The sequence below is a fragment of the Kryptolebias marmoratus genome, linkage group LG15 (assembly GCF_001649575.2).
Source record: "Kryptolebias marmoratus isolate JLee-2015 linkage group LG15, ASM164957v2, whole genome shotgun sequence".
NCBI classification, from domain to species: domain Eukaryota; kingdom Metazoa; phylum Chordata; class Actinopteri; order Cyprinodontiformes; family Rivulidae; genus Kryptolebias; species Kryptolebias marmoratus.
Window position 1 is genome coordinate 6,488,344 of NC_051444.1, and position 13,737 is coordinate 6,502,080.

The following is a 13,737-nucleotide window of genomic DNA, read 5'->3' on the forward strand; positions in this document are numbered from 1 at the left end:
GGAGGAGGGGGGAGGGGGGAGGGGGAGGAGATGGTGTGTGTGTGTGGGGTGTGGGGGGGGAGTCCTGCCTCTTTGCCTTCCTCAGATCAATGCCCTGGCCACTCACTTTCTGATGTTGCACGACGGGAAATGCTTTGAATACTTGCGACATGGCTGCGCGCATTGATTGCCAAGATTGACAGCAGCTCAGCCGCGAGTCTTCTCCTGTGTGAGCGCGCAAGGGAGGGAGATAAAGAGCAGATAGTAGACGGAACAACAAAAGGTACTTGTAGTTTTGGACAACTGAACTTCAGACAGAGAGGGAGAGAGAGGAAGAGCGAGAGAGAGAGAGAGAGAGTCTGTTCGGGATCCCGCTCCTGTATGGCCGAGCAGAGTCAAGTTTTCGCTCAACAGATAGCTCAGCCTTTTTCATCTGATTTCACGTTTTTACAGTAAAGTTTAGAGTCGATTCTTTAGTGTTTTTTTAGCGCACGAGGAAGGACGCGCAGCTGTCTTCTCCACGGCTCACATCTCCAAGGTAAAACCTGACGTTGTTTAGAGATTTTTTATTTTATTTTTGTCTCTTTCAGTGCTGATTCCTGAAAGTCGAGCGAGCTGTCAGTGAAGCGTCCTGCGCGCGCTGCGCGTCAGAAAAACACACAGCGTTAGAAAACTTCTCCGCGCGCCGAACTCACACGAGACACGGCAACTTTTGTGTGGCGGGAGAGTGAGTGTCACACTTGGATTTGTTGCGACACTTTTTATTTTTGTTTTGTTTTTTTTTTCTTACCTAAATAATCCGAACATGCGCGAGGCAAGGAGAGCTGGTTCGGACAGACCCTGCTTCACCTTTAGAATTGAGCTTTAACATTCAGCTTAGAGACAACCGAACCTCGTGAAAGTCTTAAAACAAGTCTCTTAAAAGTTCGACATCGTCTTCGTTTTCGCTCCTTGCTGTTTCCATTTTCGTCTCGCGAGCGGAGAGAGTTCGCAAACTGGAGCGTAAAATCCCCCCGGACCGCTTCTCGTCCACAACATCCTCCCCTTCTCTCGCAGCTAAGTGGTGTTTATTAACCTGCCTTTAAAGGTTTAAAAGTTGCCTCTGTGTTTACATGTCCCGCAACTTTATTCCGCTGCTGGCAGTTTCACTTCTGTCCACAGAGCGGTACCATTCATTGACAACGGTACGCGCCCCGGTAGGTTTCCTGTCTCCGCGCGCGATGTGGACAAGTCTATTTGAAGCTCTCAGTCTCATTCCACTTTTTTAAAAAAAAAAAAAAATTTAAACACAGTCCGTGATTCTGTTTGTCCTTAAACTCTCTCTCTGTGTTATTTGTTTGATTTCAGGACAGAAACTCAGAGTTTCTTTAAGCCGCGCAGCTTCTGGGAATACGCTCCTAAACTTTCTCAGAGGTCGGCTGGGAATTGACCTCTAAAGAATGCTTAAGTCATAAATTAAATTCAACAATCGCACAACTTAATGTGGCTTAGAATATATACTGGAACAGAGAGTTTTATATTTAAAAGCTCTGAAAGCTCCTGATGAACATCCAGAAGTTCTCAGGTCAAGATTGTCTTTAGCCAGTTTTTATTCACCCCATGTGAATAAATATAATTAATAATCAGCATAAATATAGTTTAAAACAACGTTTTGCGAAGTCCAGGCCGTATAGAAAGTGCCTTTTATTAAAATAAACACATATATTGCTTATGCCTTGTCTAATTAAGAATGCAATAATTAGAAAACACCAGGATTATTTTTTTGTATTTTTCAAATGAAGGAAAACCTAAATTATCAAAGAATGCTAAAAGCAGAGAGTGTTTCTACTCTTCATTTAAACGTTTCTCAAAATTCCTGCACAAAAGCCGGCCCTCTGAAAGCTGCTGCAGGAGTTTATTTTATAACATCTTTTTTTAAGAGATAATAAAAACATTGAGCCTGCGCAAATTTTTTAGAAAGCTGATTGAACCTGTCTTCTATTTATCAACTGAGCACGTGCGTTTTCGTCCTCTGTTTTTTTTAACCCCCCACCTGTGGCTAATTAATGAGCCTGTAATCACCCTTTCTCCCCTCAAACCGCCCCAACCCGGCTCTCCACACAGAAAAGTCTGTCCTGATTTTCTCTGTGAAGAGTTAAAAAGTTTTTTTTTTTTTTTTTGCTCCTCTCCTGTCTGTTTGCGTCCTCTCTCCGAGCGTTCTGCAGGTTTCCTCATAAGGTAAGGCGGTCCCGGAGACCAAACGCGAGTCTAAATGGCACATTTATAATTAGACTGCCCATTCAGCACATTGTCCTGATCGCAGCTATACAGGGACACTCGGCTGTGTCTCTGTGTGAAAGTTTGTCTCTGACGGCTGCAGCTCAGCGTGTCGCTCACCCAAAAAAGAGCGACAGAAGAACCAAAAAAAAAAAAAAAAAAAAAAGAAAGAAGAGTGAAAAGCGGCTTTAGTCTTCAGCGCTTTGATGCCAGTTCAGCTCGGCTTTTAGTGAAAATATCACACTCATTTTTACACAGAAACACGACTTCATTATTCAACTTTCTCTTTTAAAACTCTCTTTGCAATTGTTTTAAGTTCTATTTAATAATTGGATAATTGTGGTGCGGTTTTCTTTGGATTTTTGTGAGCCCTTTAAATGTTTTCTATAGTTTTATTAACAGAGTGCAGAACAATTTATTGTCATTATGAAGAAAAAAAATCAATTTGTTGCTGCCTTGTAATACAAATTGCACTGTAATAAAAAACAAAACAGAACATTAATTACACATCACTCTGACGCTGTCTTTTTCAAGGATTATAATCTTAATTATTTTTGTTCAAGATTAAGCAATAAAACACAATTTCCCCAGCTGGACTCAAGATAGCGTTTAGTGACGCTGATGTGCCAGAATAAGTTAAAAGATTTTAAGACTTTCATTTTGGTGTGAAGACAGACAGACAGAGAGAGAAAGAGACACCTGTCTCACATGTCCAAACACATCCTGCACTCTGTTCAAGTGCAACCCTAATGTCTCACTTATGATGAACTTTGCTGCTGAGATTTCCTTTTCCGCTCTCTTATACCTAAAACGCTGTCATCGCTGCTTTTTAATATATTTGTTACGAAGTGGAATATAAGTGAAATCGACGAGTTCATCCAAAGAACCTGTCACGCTTGAATCATTTCTTCTAGCTGTCCTCAACATATGAAGGTGGGATCAGTTTAAAACTCTCGCAGGAATCGGTGAGAATAAAGAGAAGAGACTGAGAAAGAAATGTTTGTTTAACGTGGCACTGTTTGATTTTTTTTAAAAAATGAGATGCCCATTTTTATTCCTGTTTTATAAGCTGAATGCTTGCTAGAAAATTTGACTTTAGATGGCTCCAATGACATCGTACAAAAATGACTCTTTTCACAGTTAATCAGAAAGTGTTATTTTATTTAACAGGGGGAGGAAAAAAAAACAGCAGTTTTTTTTATCATAAAAGCTTGCCGTCATGCAAATAAAAGTGCTGGTGTGTGTAGGTTTCGTTTCATGGCCTTGCTCTTTATACACAGTCTGTATTTTCCTGCCAAACTGAAATTGATATTCCAAACAGCTCAACTTCTGATAAGCTGAGTTCATGAAAAGGAATTAAAAAAGCATTTCTCTATGGAGTATAATTTTGCAGCAGGGATACTTAACCACTGATGTGTTTTCTTATAAGTGAAACATATCAGCAAATGTTATATCGTCAGAACATTTAGACAAAGCCTGAGATCTCCTCAGTAGTCTTCTTGGAGCTTGATCCTTTCTATTTCTTTGCGAATCTCTCCTTGCTTTATCATCAGTATGTGCGTGTATCTTTATGCGTGTGTGAGACAGAGTCTATTTATGCCTCGGCATATGTGCACAGATGAGTTTTACTTTCCATCCCCCAGATATTTTGCAAGTGTGTCTCTGTTTTTGATCTGGGTAAACACTACTGTTGATTTTGAAACATCACAATCCAATAAGCCGTTCTGTCCCTCCTGAACAAATGTCATTGACACTTCATAACCAAAACGTACACTTTTATCTTTGCAGTTATATGATGTTTTAGTTTGTTCTCAAAGTGACACTGCAAGGACATGTAGGGAGAGCGAGACAATGTAGAAGAAAGGGGCGACTGAGGGGGTGCACAGATACCGGGGAGCACTTTTTTTGTGGTGGTAGTGCCTTAGAGCTGCTGATAAACAACATGAGACATGAGAGGAGGTAAACAACAGCAGGTCTGGTAAAGGTAGAGGAGGAGAGCGCAGCAGAAGGTCGGGGGACTGCAGGAGATAATAAATGTAGCAGCACATGTTGTGACAGCTGTCTTTCTTAGTGTTATCAGATTTGCTGCAGAAAATTTCAACAATGATCAAAACTAATGGGAGATGCCACAGCATGTTTGTGTGTGTCATGGGGAGGGAGAGCTGGGAAGTGTGTCTCTCTGACAGAGAAGTTTCTAACATGTATTATGTCAGTGATGCTCAGGAACAGACCTGACAATGCAGAATAAGGCAGATATAAGAGACAGAGTAACACTCAATATTTCAAAAAGCATCTTGAGCTTTAATGTACTGAAACTGCTGTATTTTGTACAACTTGAGCTCAAAATTTGCCACAATCTGAGAGCTCTTCCATTATGGTCTTTCTTCCTCGAATGTAGATTTATGGAATGATCAAAAATTGAACCTGTATAATTTTTTTTAAATAAAAAAACACACATCACCTGCTGTATCTACACCAACATTACTGAGCATTGACAAGAACAGCAGTGTTTTTTTTTCTCCCTTTTTTCCTGCTCTCTTAGATCTTCATGTCCCTCTGGTTGCCGTAAGTGAACAGTATTGCTTACATTAAAGGATTACAGATGAAAAAAAAATCTAAATATGTGTATCATCACAGGGACTTGCATAATTACAAGTAAGTAAGTAAGTAACCTAAGTGGCCCATTTTGATCTGTATCATTCACTCTCCCTCTGAATATGTTTTTCTCAAAATAATTGGACATTTTCTTTCAGTCCATAGCATAGTTGTGCATAATTAACTTTGACTTCAAAATGCAACAGTAAGTAGCCAGTTGTTTTTCCCAAAATGTCTTTTCTTAAATTACACATTAATATGTAAAATAAATTGGAGGGGCGTTGGTGGCCGCACGTCTCTGACACACGCAGGTCGGGGACTGTAATCAGGTGGAGGAATTAGTGAGGCTCATTGTTTTTTATGAATCAAATGAAGATTTGTACAGTGGCTGTGTGAAGATGGTTGCCTGCATTTCCATATCAAAGAGGCACACAGTGCAGCCGGGCAGTAATTAAAATGTGGTGGATTTTGGAGTCTCTACACACACGAACACACACACACACACTTGCACAGCATAAAGACCAAGGCTGAGAACTGTCAGCTTGTGTGAAAAGAGTGCAGGTGGTTGAAACTGAATTTTAAGCAAACATTTGTGTTCTTTTTGCAGATATTTGGATTCAGCACTTAATGCGAGTTAAAAAAAAGAGAGAGAAAGAAAACACACTTATCGGTTAGTTTTTGTCCTCCTAGTTTTTCAGGCAACAGTGATGTTTGCTACAGTTTTAGATTTATGCATTTTTTTAATTTTTTTTATTTGATAACAATCGTCATTAACTGCAGTCATGTTGTTGTTTTTTATTGTTATTTTAGCAAAAAAAATGCACAATAGGTTTATTTGTTTCTGTATTCCTCGATAGATTTTTATGTATGTGACTGCAAGTGACCTTGCTGCAGAAAGCTTTGACTTCTTGAAAATATAAAATGAAAAAGGAAGAAGCTGTGATCTTTTGCCTCGAGTGATTTTTGTCCTCGTAGACTTGAAGAGTCTCTAAAGTACTGAGATTGTGTCTTGTGAGTGAAGAAGGGAAAAGAGATTAGTGTAATGTGGGCTTTTGCACTGCTCACATACAAAAGCTTCACAACAACCCTTTTCCTTGTGACCCCCACCACCACACATACCCCCACCCCCACCCATTGTGTTTGTATCAGGCCATCCCATGGGCAAACCAGAGCCTTGGAGGAAGCACCTAGAACTTGGGCCAAAATGGGCGTCTGTGACATGGATTTATATGAAAATATGTGAGAAAATGCCTAAAAAAAAAATCACTTTTCAATAAATGACAAATAGTACAATTATAGACAATTGAAGCCGTGAATAATCCTCCTGCAACATACTTAACCAGAAGGTTCTGGGATAAGTAAGTCTGAGTCTCATGGTTGAAACGGGTGAGATTAAATGTAACTACTCAAATTCAAGTCATTCACGTAATTTTCACTGGTCTGTTAAAGATGAGCGATTGGGAAGTATCCAATTGGTAAAATTTTACAGTCCCCATCTGCCAGCTTGATCTGACAAAAGATGTAAATTAGTATTGGTCATTACTAAAATGTCCAACAGGACCTCCTTATGACATAGCCCCACTTTTAAGGAGACTGATTTTTTTTTTCTTGTTTTCAGATCAGATTTGCAACTTGCTGTGTGTATAGTTGCATCTGTGCTTGTACGAAGAGTAAACCTCTCCAGAAAAATCAAAGCACCCAGGAAGTCCTTTTCTCTCTCTTTTTATGTTGATCATAGATGCATGTTGCAGAAAGTTTGTGGAGAAACTGTTTGAATAGAAAGTGTGAACATACAGCAATAATTTCCATCTAAGCCCATAAAAGCTAATAAAAAAGACACACTTGTTGATTTCATTACATTTCTTAAGACAGACCTCAGCAGAACCACACTTTGTTTTTGCTTTTTTATTATTTTATTAGAGAGAGAGAGAGAGAGAGAGAGAGAGAGAGAGAGAGAGAGAGAGAGAGAGAGAGAGCTCTTGGATGGAAACAAATGCTGATCACCCCACTTGCATCATGGAGCAGCTACTGTGACATCTAAAGCAGGCCAGAACATTATGGAAAAGAAAAGGAGGTATTGGGCCAGAAATCAAATTCTCAACAGTTTTTCCTGTGGAAAACCTTAATACGCAATGCCAAAAATAAATCAAAGTGACAAAGAAGGAGCAGGGTGGGGGATAGACGGTAATGTTCTTGTGGCTGAAGTTCTGATGAAGTTAACTATAGCATCTCTTCAAGCACAGGCCTTTTGTTTCCTTTCTGAATCATTTCTTTATGCTCAAACTTGGATGTGTTGCAAGGATTTGCTCTTAATGTACATCATGAGAAAATGGCTGCAGCACAAGCAACCACAACCTTTCTTCTTGTCTCTGTCTTTATGCTGCTCTTTGTCTGTCTTTGTAATCCTTTCAAACATGCACTGAGTAAATGGAAGTGGGGTGGGTNGGGGGGGGGGGTGTTTAGACCCTGCTGGTGAAAAGACGATCTAAGAGCAGACTCTCTAATACTTACGACTCTGCACAAATAATGATGTTGGTGAGCATGTTGCATCAGATCCCTCTAATTTTGAGTAAGACGATTAGATAATGTTGTAGTTGAAATCACTGATGGTTTTGTTTCTATTTTAACAAACATAAGAGGCACTGGTACAGAAAAATATGAACTTTCAGCTTTAAAAAGTGAGTTGTGTTTATTTTCTGTAGAATCATAATTTAAGATTGACGCTGTTGTTGGGAGCACTGGAAACATTTCACCTTGTCTTGATTTACACTTAAGGAGCCTCTGACTTTCTCAGCTGCACATTTAATAGCAAAATGAGTTATAATACTTCCAACAACTCAGAGCTTGCACAATGAATCCAAAGAAAGTGTCATCTGTGATAATCTCTATCTCAAATGAGACCAAAAAAAAAAAAATCTGCTGAAATGACTGAGAGCGTGTGGTTTGGCTCAACAGTAAATTTCCCATGAGGCTCTTTGACAGTCTGACGGGACGGCCACTCTGGCACACGCCACCCACCCACATATAATATACACACACACAAAAAGCAGAGTGATGTTTCTGCCAGGCGTTACGGGTATAGAAACATCTGGAAGGAGGCTTGTTTGCAGGGTGATGATTGACACGTTGGTGTGGACAGAGGAAGATGGAAGGGGTAGTCATTTATTTGAAACAGCAAGACATTTCTCTCCCTTTTTAACTCTAAACATACATGATGATCGAATGATAGTCTGTAATATCTACAAAAAAATAATCAGGACAATGAGACGATGTCATGGAAAAGTAAAAATGCATTTGCATTCACTAGGATGTAGCCTCACTCAAACCTATATTTTACTACTACCTTCAATTAGTTTAGAAAAGTTTTTTTTAATGATTTACTGTCAAAGCTTATTTGCCAACCCAGCTACCAGAATGAAATTTTGTCATTAACATTCACTTATTTCTTCTCAGCATTTTCCAGCCAAAAAAGCTAAGAGTTACAATCATGATTTGTCAAATTGGAAGTCAGACTATGATCTTTGGTCTTTGACCTAAAAAATGTTAGGTGTCTCAATTTAATCAAATGATCATTGAGAGTAAAAGTGAGAAAGCTGTGATATGGCTCATTAAATAGCCAAAAAACAAAATCCATTGAAAAACAAATGCTTGGTTGCTTGTACAAGGTTATGGTAACCTACATTACTTAACACAACTATACGTTTTGTGGTCTGCAAAAATCATGATATGGCAACTTTTTGTTAGAATATCTGGCTATGTTTGCAGAATTTTGTTTTGTTGTAAACTCATACACTGGAAATCTGAGTGGATGAGCAAGCATAGGACAGAATGGACTTTACATTCTGCTGCAGATTTCATTTTCTGTCTTTTAGCAGATTTACTGAAAAAGTTCAGGCTGATTTGCATGAAAAAAAAGCTTTGAGTCAGCTAAATGTAACGTTAATAAACGTAGAAATATAATATATATATATAATAAATAAATAAAAAATGAAGACACACTTCAAATTTAGCAGCTTTATGTGCAGCATTGCTATGGTTTTGGTTTTATTTCTGCAAGAAGAAAGGCTTTGTGTTCTTGGTTAGGGGTTGGCTTTGGTGCACATGAGGGAAGTACAATATTTCTCCTCATCCTGAGAAAAGCTAAATTTATTGGTTACCATCTGCAGGGTGGAGGAGTTTGGATTATGGCCAGGCCAAAGAAAGGCTTCTAATTAAACAGTCATCATTATATCGACTTATGGTCAGTGATCGTCATCTCCAACACTGGTTCTCCACAATGAACATGGAACCATTGAGGCTTTCCTCAAAGCTGGACTGAATTAGAATGGAAGAAACAGGAGAACAAGAACTAGGGATAACATTTTTCTTCCTCTCTTGGCAGAACAAGCAGCACAAAGCTTGTGCCATATCCACTCAGGTTTAAACAATTATCTAACATCACAGAAACCAGTAGAGCCTCAGCGTTGGCACAGCCATCATGCTTGCGCTGCTGCGTTTCAGCCTATGGTTTAAGACGTGGCCAAGTGTCACATGTTAGCAGAGCTTTCGATAATTTCAATTAGTGTAAGAGGGTGTGCCTGCAGTATCTGTATTCCTGCTGCTGGAGGAGCTTTCCTTTGAGGTTGACAGCCCCTTAATATTGTATTTCATGGTTTGATGTGTGAGTGACACACAGACGCTCCAAGAGGATGGCAAAATGGTTTATTAGGACCTAATTAGAGCCCTGTGATTAAAGGGGAAGTGACTGTGATTAGGAAACCTGCAGATGATGTGGAAACATGGATGAATATTCAGGGGAGAAAAAACACACAGTACAAATTAGCCTGTGGGTGTTTTGAGTGTGTGTATCTTTATAGATTATGTGAGCGCTGCAGAGTCTGGGCTGCCTTGGATCAACTCTGTTATGGTATCATCTTTACAACGGATCTCCGCAGAGGAGCTTTACAGCTTAAGCTATTAGGCGCAAAATGCACAGCCGAACATGGAACTGTAAACTCACATCTGATGTTTTTTCTTTAAGTACGCTCCGTACATGTAGAAATTCACATATTTGATTAGCAGCTCTTGCATCTTAAACACAGCTAGGAAAAATATATAGTGACCTTTTTTATAGTTTCAGTCCAGCATATGAGAGTGAATTTTTACAGCCAATTTAACATGAAACCATGAGGAATGTTCTGTAAAGCCTAGTCTGCTGTAGGAAGCTTAGAGCACTTAAAAAGAATCCCACATTCTTGTGAAACTCAGAGTATGAACTGTTTAATCAAAGAGATAAATGCTTCTATTATTATTAGTCTCCATCAATGAAGAGATTAGCATTGGATTTTTTTTCTTTTTTCTTTTTTTTTTTGCCTCACAAATCTCTAACTTTTCCAGATCTATGATAGCCACAGCCATTAAAAATCATTTCAAGGAGTGTTCTGAAGGAAGCAGATTGGCAGTGGGGGCCTCGCGATTTTACAATTTCACAACTGACTTCCTTCTTAAAATGACACTGGCTTACCTGCCTATTACTCCCTTTGATTTCTCCAGTACATGCTTCTGCGCTCCGAGAGGTATTCATAATAAGCTTAAACTCCACCGGCTTCATTGCTAAAGGGTGCTTATCTCTCTGCTATTCAAGAGAAAGAAGGGTAATATTTTTTCCAATTTCAACATTTTACTGTTTGGCCACACTCGGCCCAAAACCACATTTAGGGCAGGAGGTGGGGGGGAGGACTGTGGAGAGCAGACATGGACACATATGGACAGACATGCACACAAAACACACTGACACAAGCACACGTGCATACACACACAAATTCAACACACACTCTGTTCATGGCTGTTCTTATTTTATCTATTTAAATAGTGATCTTCCAAATTTTAACAAGGTGGAAGTCACACAGCGTATTTGATCAAATTCATATGATTGTGTTTATGCAAAGTAAATCACATTTTAAAGATGTGATTGTTTTGTTTAAATATGATGTCCTAAAAAATGTTTAATACATGCTTCATTTTAGGACTGAATATGCAATTCAAACTTACAACATTTTCAGTGTTCCAACCACTGAAATTTTCCTAGCTTCAACATGCATTTTGTATTTATTGTTTGTCGTGAACAGTAGTGGCTCTCTTACTTGGAGCCATTCTTAAAAATACACAACATAAAAAGAAACGTGACGTGAAAAGAAAATATTTTTTATGTGACAAACCTGTTATTTGTTAAAGCCACATTTAAGTTAATATTACCTGAACAGCAGCTCATAAGAGTCTCTTTCTGCTCTTCGGTCAGTCAGCAAAGCCACCTGGAGGTTCCTAGCCTAGCTCTAAGGGTGGCACACAGTAGCCCAGAAAATACTTGTGCAGAAAATCTAAACTTTGACGACAAGCAGAAATTGCTTGTTTGAACTGCATCTTTCTGCAGCTCTGAACAGTGTGCATCAGATTTTTACTGTGAGTGCTCCCTAACCCTGTGCTTGCTGAGTTTTTCTGTTTTACCGTTGGTTGTGCCATGCTGTAATGGGCTTCCAGGACATGATGAGAATATAACTGGTTGACAATGTTTTTCTTACCCCCCCTTTCCCCACACACAACCCCCACTCCCCACACTCCCACCTTCTCCACTAAATGTGAAAAGGGTCCAGAAACATGGAATATAAGGCACTGGTTGTGATGTCAGTTGTTATTGCTGGATATGCAAACCAGTAAAATTTAGACTGTTTTCCACAATCTGCTGTGCAGAGTGCATTATGTCACAAAGGGCACATTGTAGCTTGTAGGGTGTAGAGCATTTTCTCATTCTCTTGTTCTGTGCCCTGCTTGGCCACCTTCTGTGCTTCCAGTCCAGACTGCAGCCTTACTTTATGCCCATTTCCTTTCTTTGTGCTGCAGTGAATAGACAATAGACCTATATGGTATCTTACATAATGGACAAAATTATGTTTTTAAACTGCAAAGAATAATGGTTAAGAGTGTTGTCCATGACTCATGTGTTTCCCTATGATTAGTACGTGCTTAATAGCTGTGGACATCAAATATTATAAGGTTAAGGCAAAATTTCTTGAACTATGCAGTATTTATGCCTTAAAGTGTCCATGCATTGTTACATAACTCGGATGCATTTTCTGATGAACTTGACTTTAATTGACGAGACTAGTTGATAAAAGTTGTTTTATATTTTCATTCCTTAGTTGCTCCATTGGATTAGGAGTTATACTGCCTTTTCTCTGTACAGTAGAGAATGAAAGAGCTTCCTGTTTTTCCGCTAATTAAATTTGCCACTAACAAATGCTGGCAAGAACCTCTTACCTTGTTTGACTTATTTATTGCCTGACTGTGGAGGTAATTTGACCTTTCATTTCAAAAGCCCTTTTTGTAATCTAGAGAAGGAGTGTTAAACTCAATTAGGGCAGTGATCAGTGGCTCAAACACTACATTTGTTTCCTATGAGAGGACAAGCAAAGTAGAGCCTTGCCCTTAGCTCCTTGTCCCTAAGTCCTGGCCCTTCGACCCCTACAGGACAACAAAGGAGGTAAAGGTAAATTAGGAAGAGAAAAGAACACAGCTGAGAGAGCCAAACGGAGACATGAAAAGATGAGAAAGGAAGAATGGGAAAAGAGGGAGAAAGGAAAGTGCCCTACAGTCCTGCCACATCACTGAAGATTTGTGTCCACCTTTTAAATCATTTCCCTCTTTAGAAGATTAAGAAAGCAGAAATATTCTTAAATGGATCATTTTCCCTCTAACTAAATGGACTCATTTGCATTTACAAACACTATTATTAATTACTAGTTTCAACAAAAGACAAATGTCCTCTGTAAATAAGAAACAAAAACAGAGCTTGTAGTATTCATTGTCCTAATGGCCATCCAGGGACAATGGGTGCAGAGAAAAGTGTATGCCCCCATCAATGTCAAATTTACACTATAGCCACATGCACTTACAGGCTTTTTTGTTATTATTTGTTTGTACAACTTTGAAATCTTACTCAAGTTTTCAGTCATTCAAGTAAATTAGATTACCCTTAGGTTTATGACAGTAGTTCATTTGGTTTAGTAATCCACTCAAGAAGAAAAAGACCAGAAGCCAGAATGTTACTGAGACTGCAGTTTTTAGACAAACAGAGTGAAATGCAGTTTTACTGTGCAGTGCAGAAGTTTATGACTTTTTCAACTTAGATAATTTGCCTCTTTTCAGCGCCTAAACCTGCTGTACACTGTATAGACCTAAACAGAGTATTTGCCAGGCAAAGTTTGAATTTGCAATTTGATAATATGTGATCATAAGACAAGAGATTGTTGGAAAAGAATGCTATAGTGCATCCCTGCTTCCCCTCAAAACGAGAGAGAGAAAAAAAGAACAATTTGTGGACTCCAATGCCTCTTTATAACCTGATCATTTATGGATCAGTTGTTTTCTTTCTGGTTTAATTCACCATGTGATTGATTTTCAGTGCGGCAGCGTTGGAAAATATCCACACTAAACCGTGCCTGTAATGGGGAATCATTTGAATACAGATGCTTTCGGCTTAAAGGCCTTGTAACTGGAAACATCTCGGAGCCTGGAGACAATTGCAGGTTGATTATGTTGCTTCTAACAGAAGTTGCAAGTCTTTTGTACAAGGCAGACATATTTGCATCTAAATGCTTATTGTAGCCGTCTAAACAGCATAAAAGCTGATTGTAAATGCCAGCTGTTGGGCTGTAAAAAACAAATTTCAATAAGGAAAATTGGGATGGAAATGTGTAAATTATTTTCAAACAGTGGAGCTGAAATCAATAAGAAGTAAACAGTGGTGTTCTGGTTGTATTTTTATTCAGTGTGTTTATACAATCACATATGAACCCATTTAGAGTTAGCACTGTATGTTGATTTTAACAGTTAAAAACAGCTTGTATTCATGTTATTATTTTTGTTACTGCT

The 13,737-nt window shown here is 38.9% G+C and overlaps 1 protein-coding gene across 3 annotated transcripts in view; it reads left to right on the forward strand.

Annotated features, from left to right (window-relative positions):
• Positions 1–96: 96 nt before the first annotated feature.
• Positions 97–13,737, forward strand: part of sox6 (SRY-box transcription factor 6) — a 125,245-nt gene continuing 111,604 nt past the window's right edge. For all 3 annotated transcript variants that reach the window (XM_017441909.3, XM_017441915.3, XM_017441921.3), the window contains exon 1: positions 97–517. The gene's annotated coding sequence lies outside the window, so the exon portion shown is untranslated. The remainder of the gene's footprint in view (positions 518–13,737) is intronic.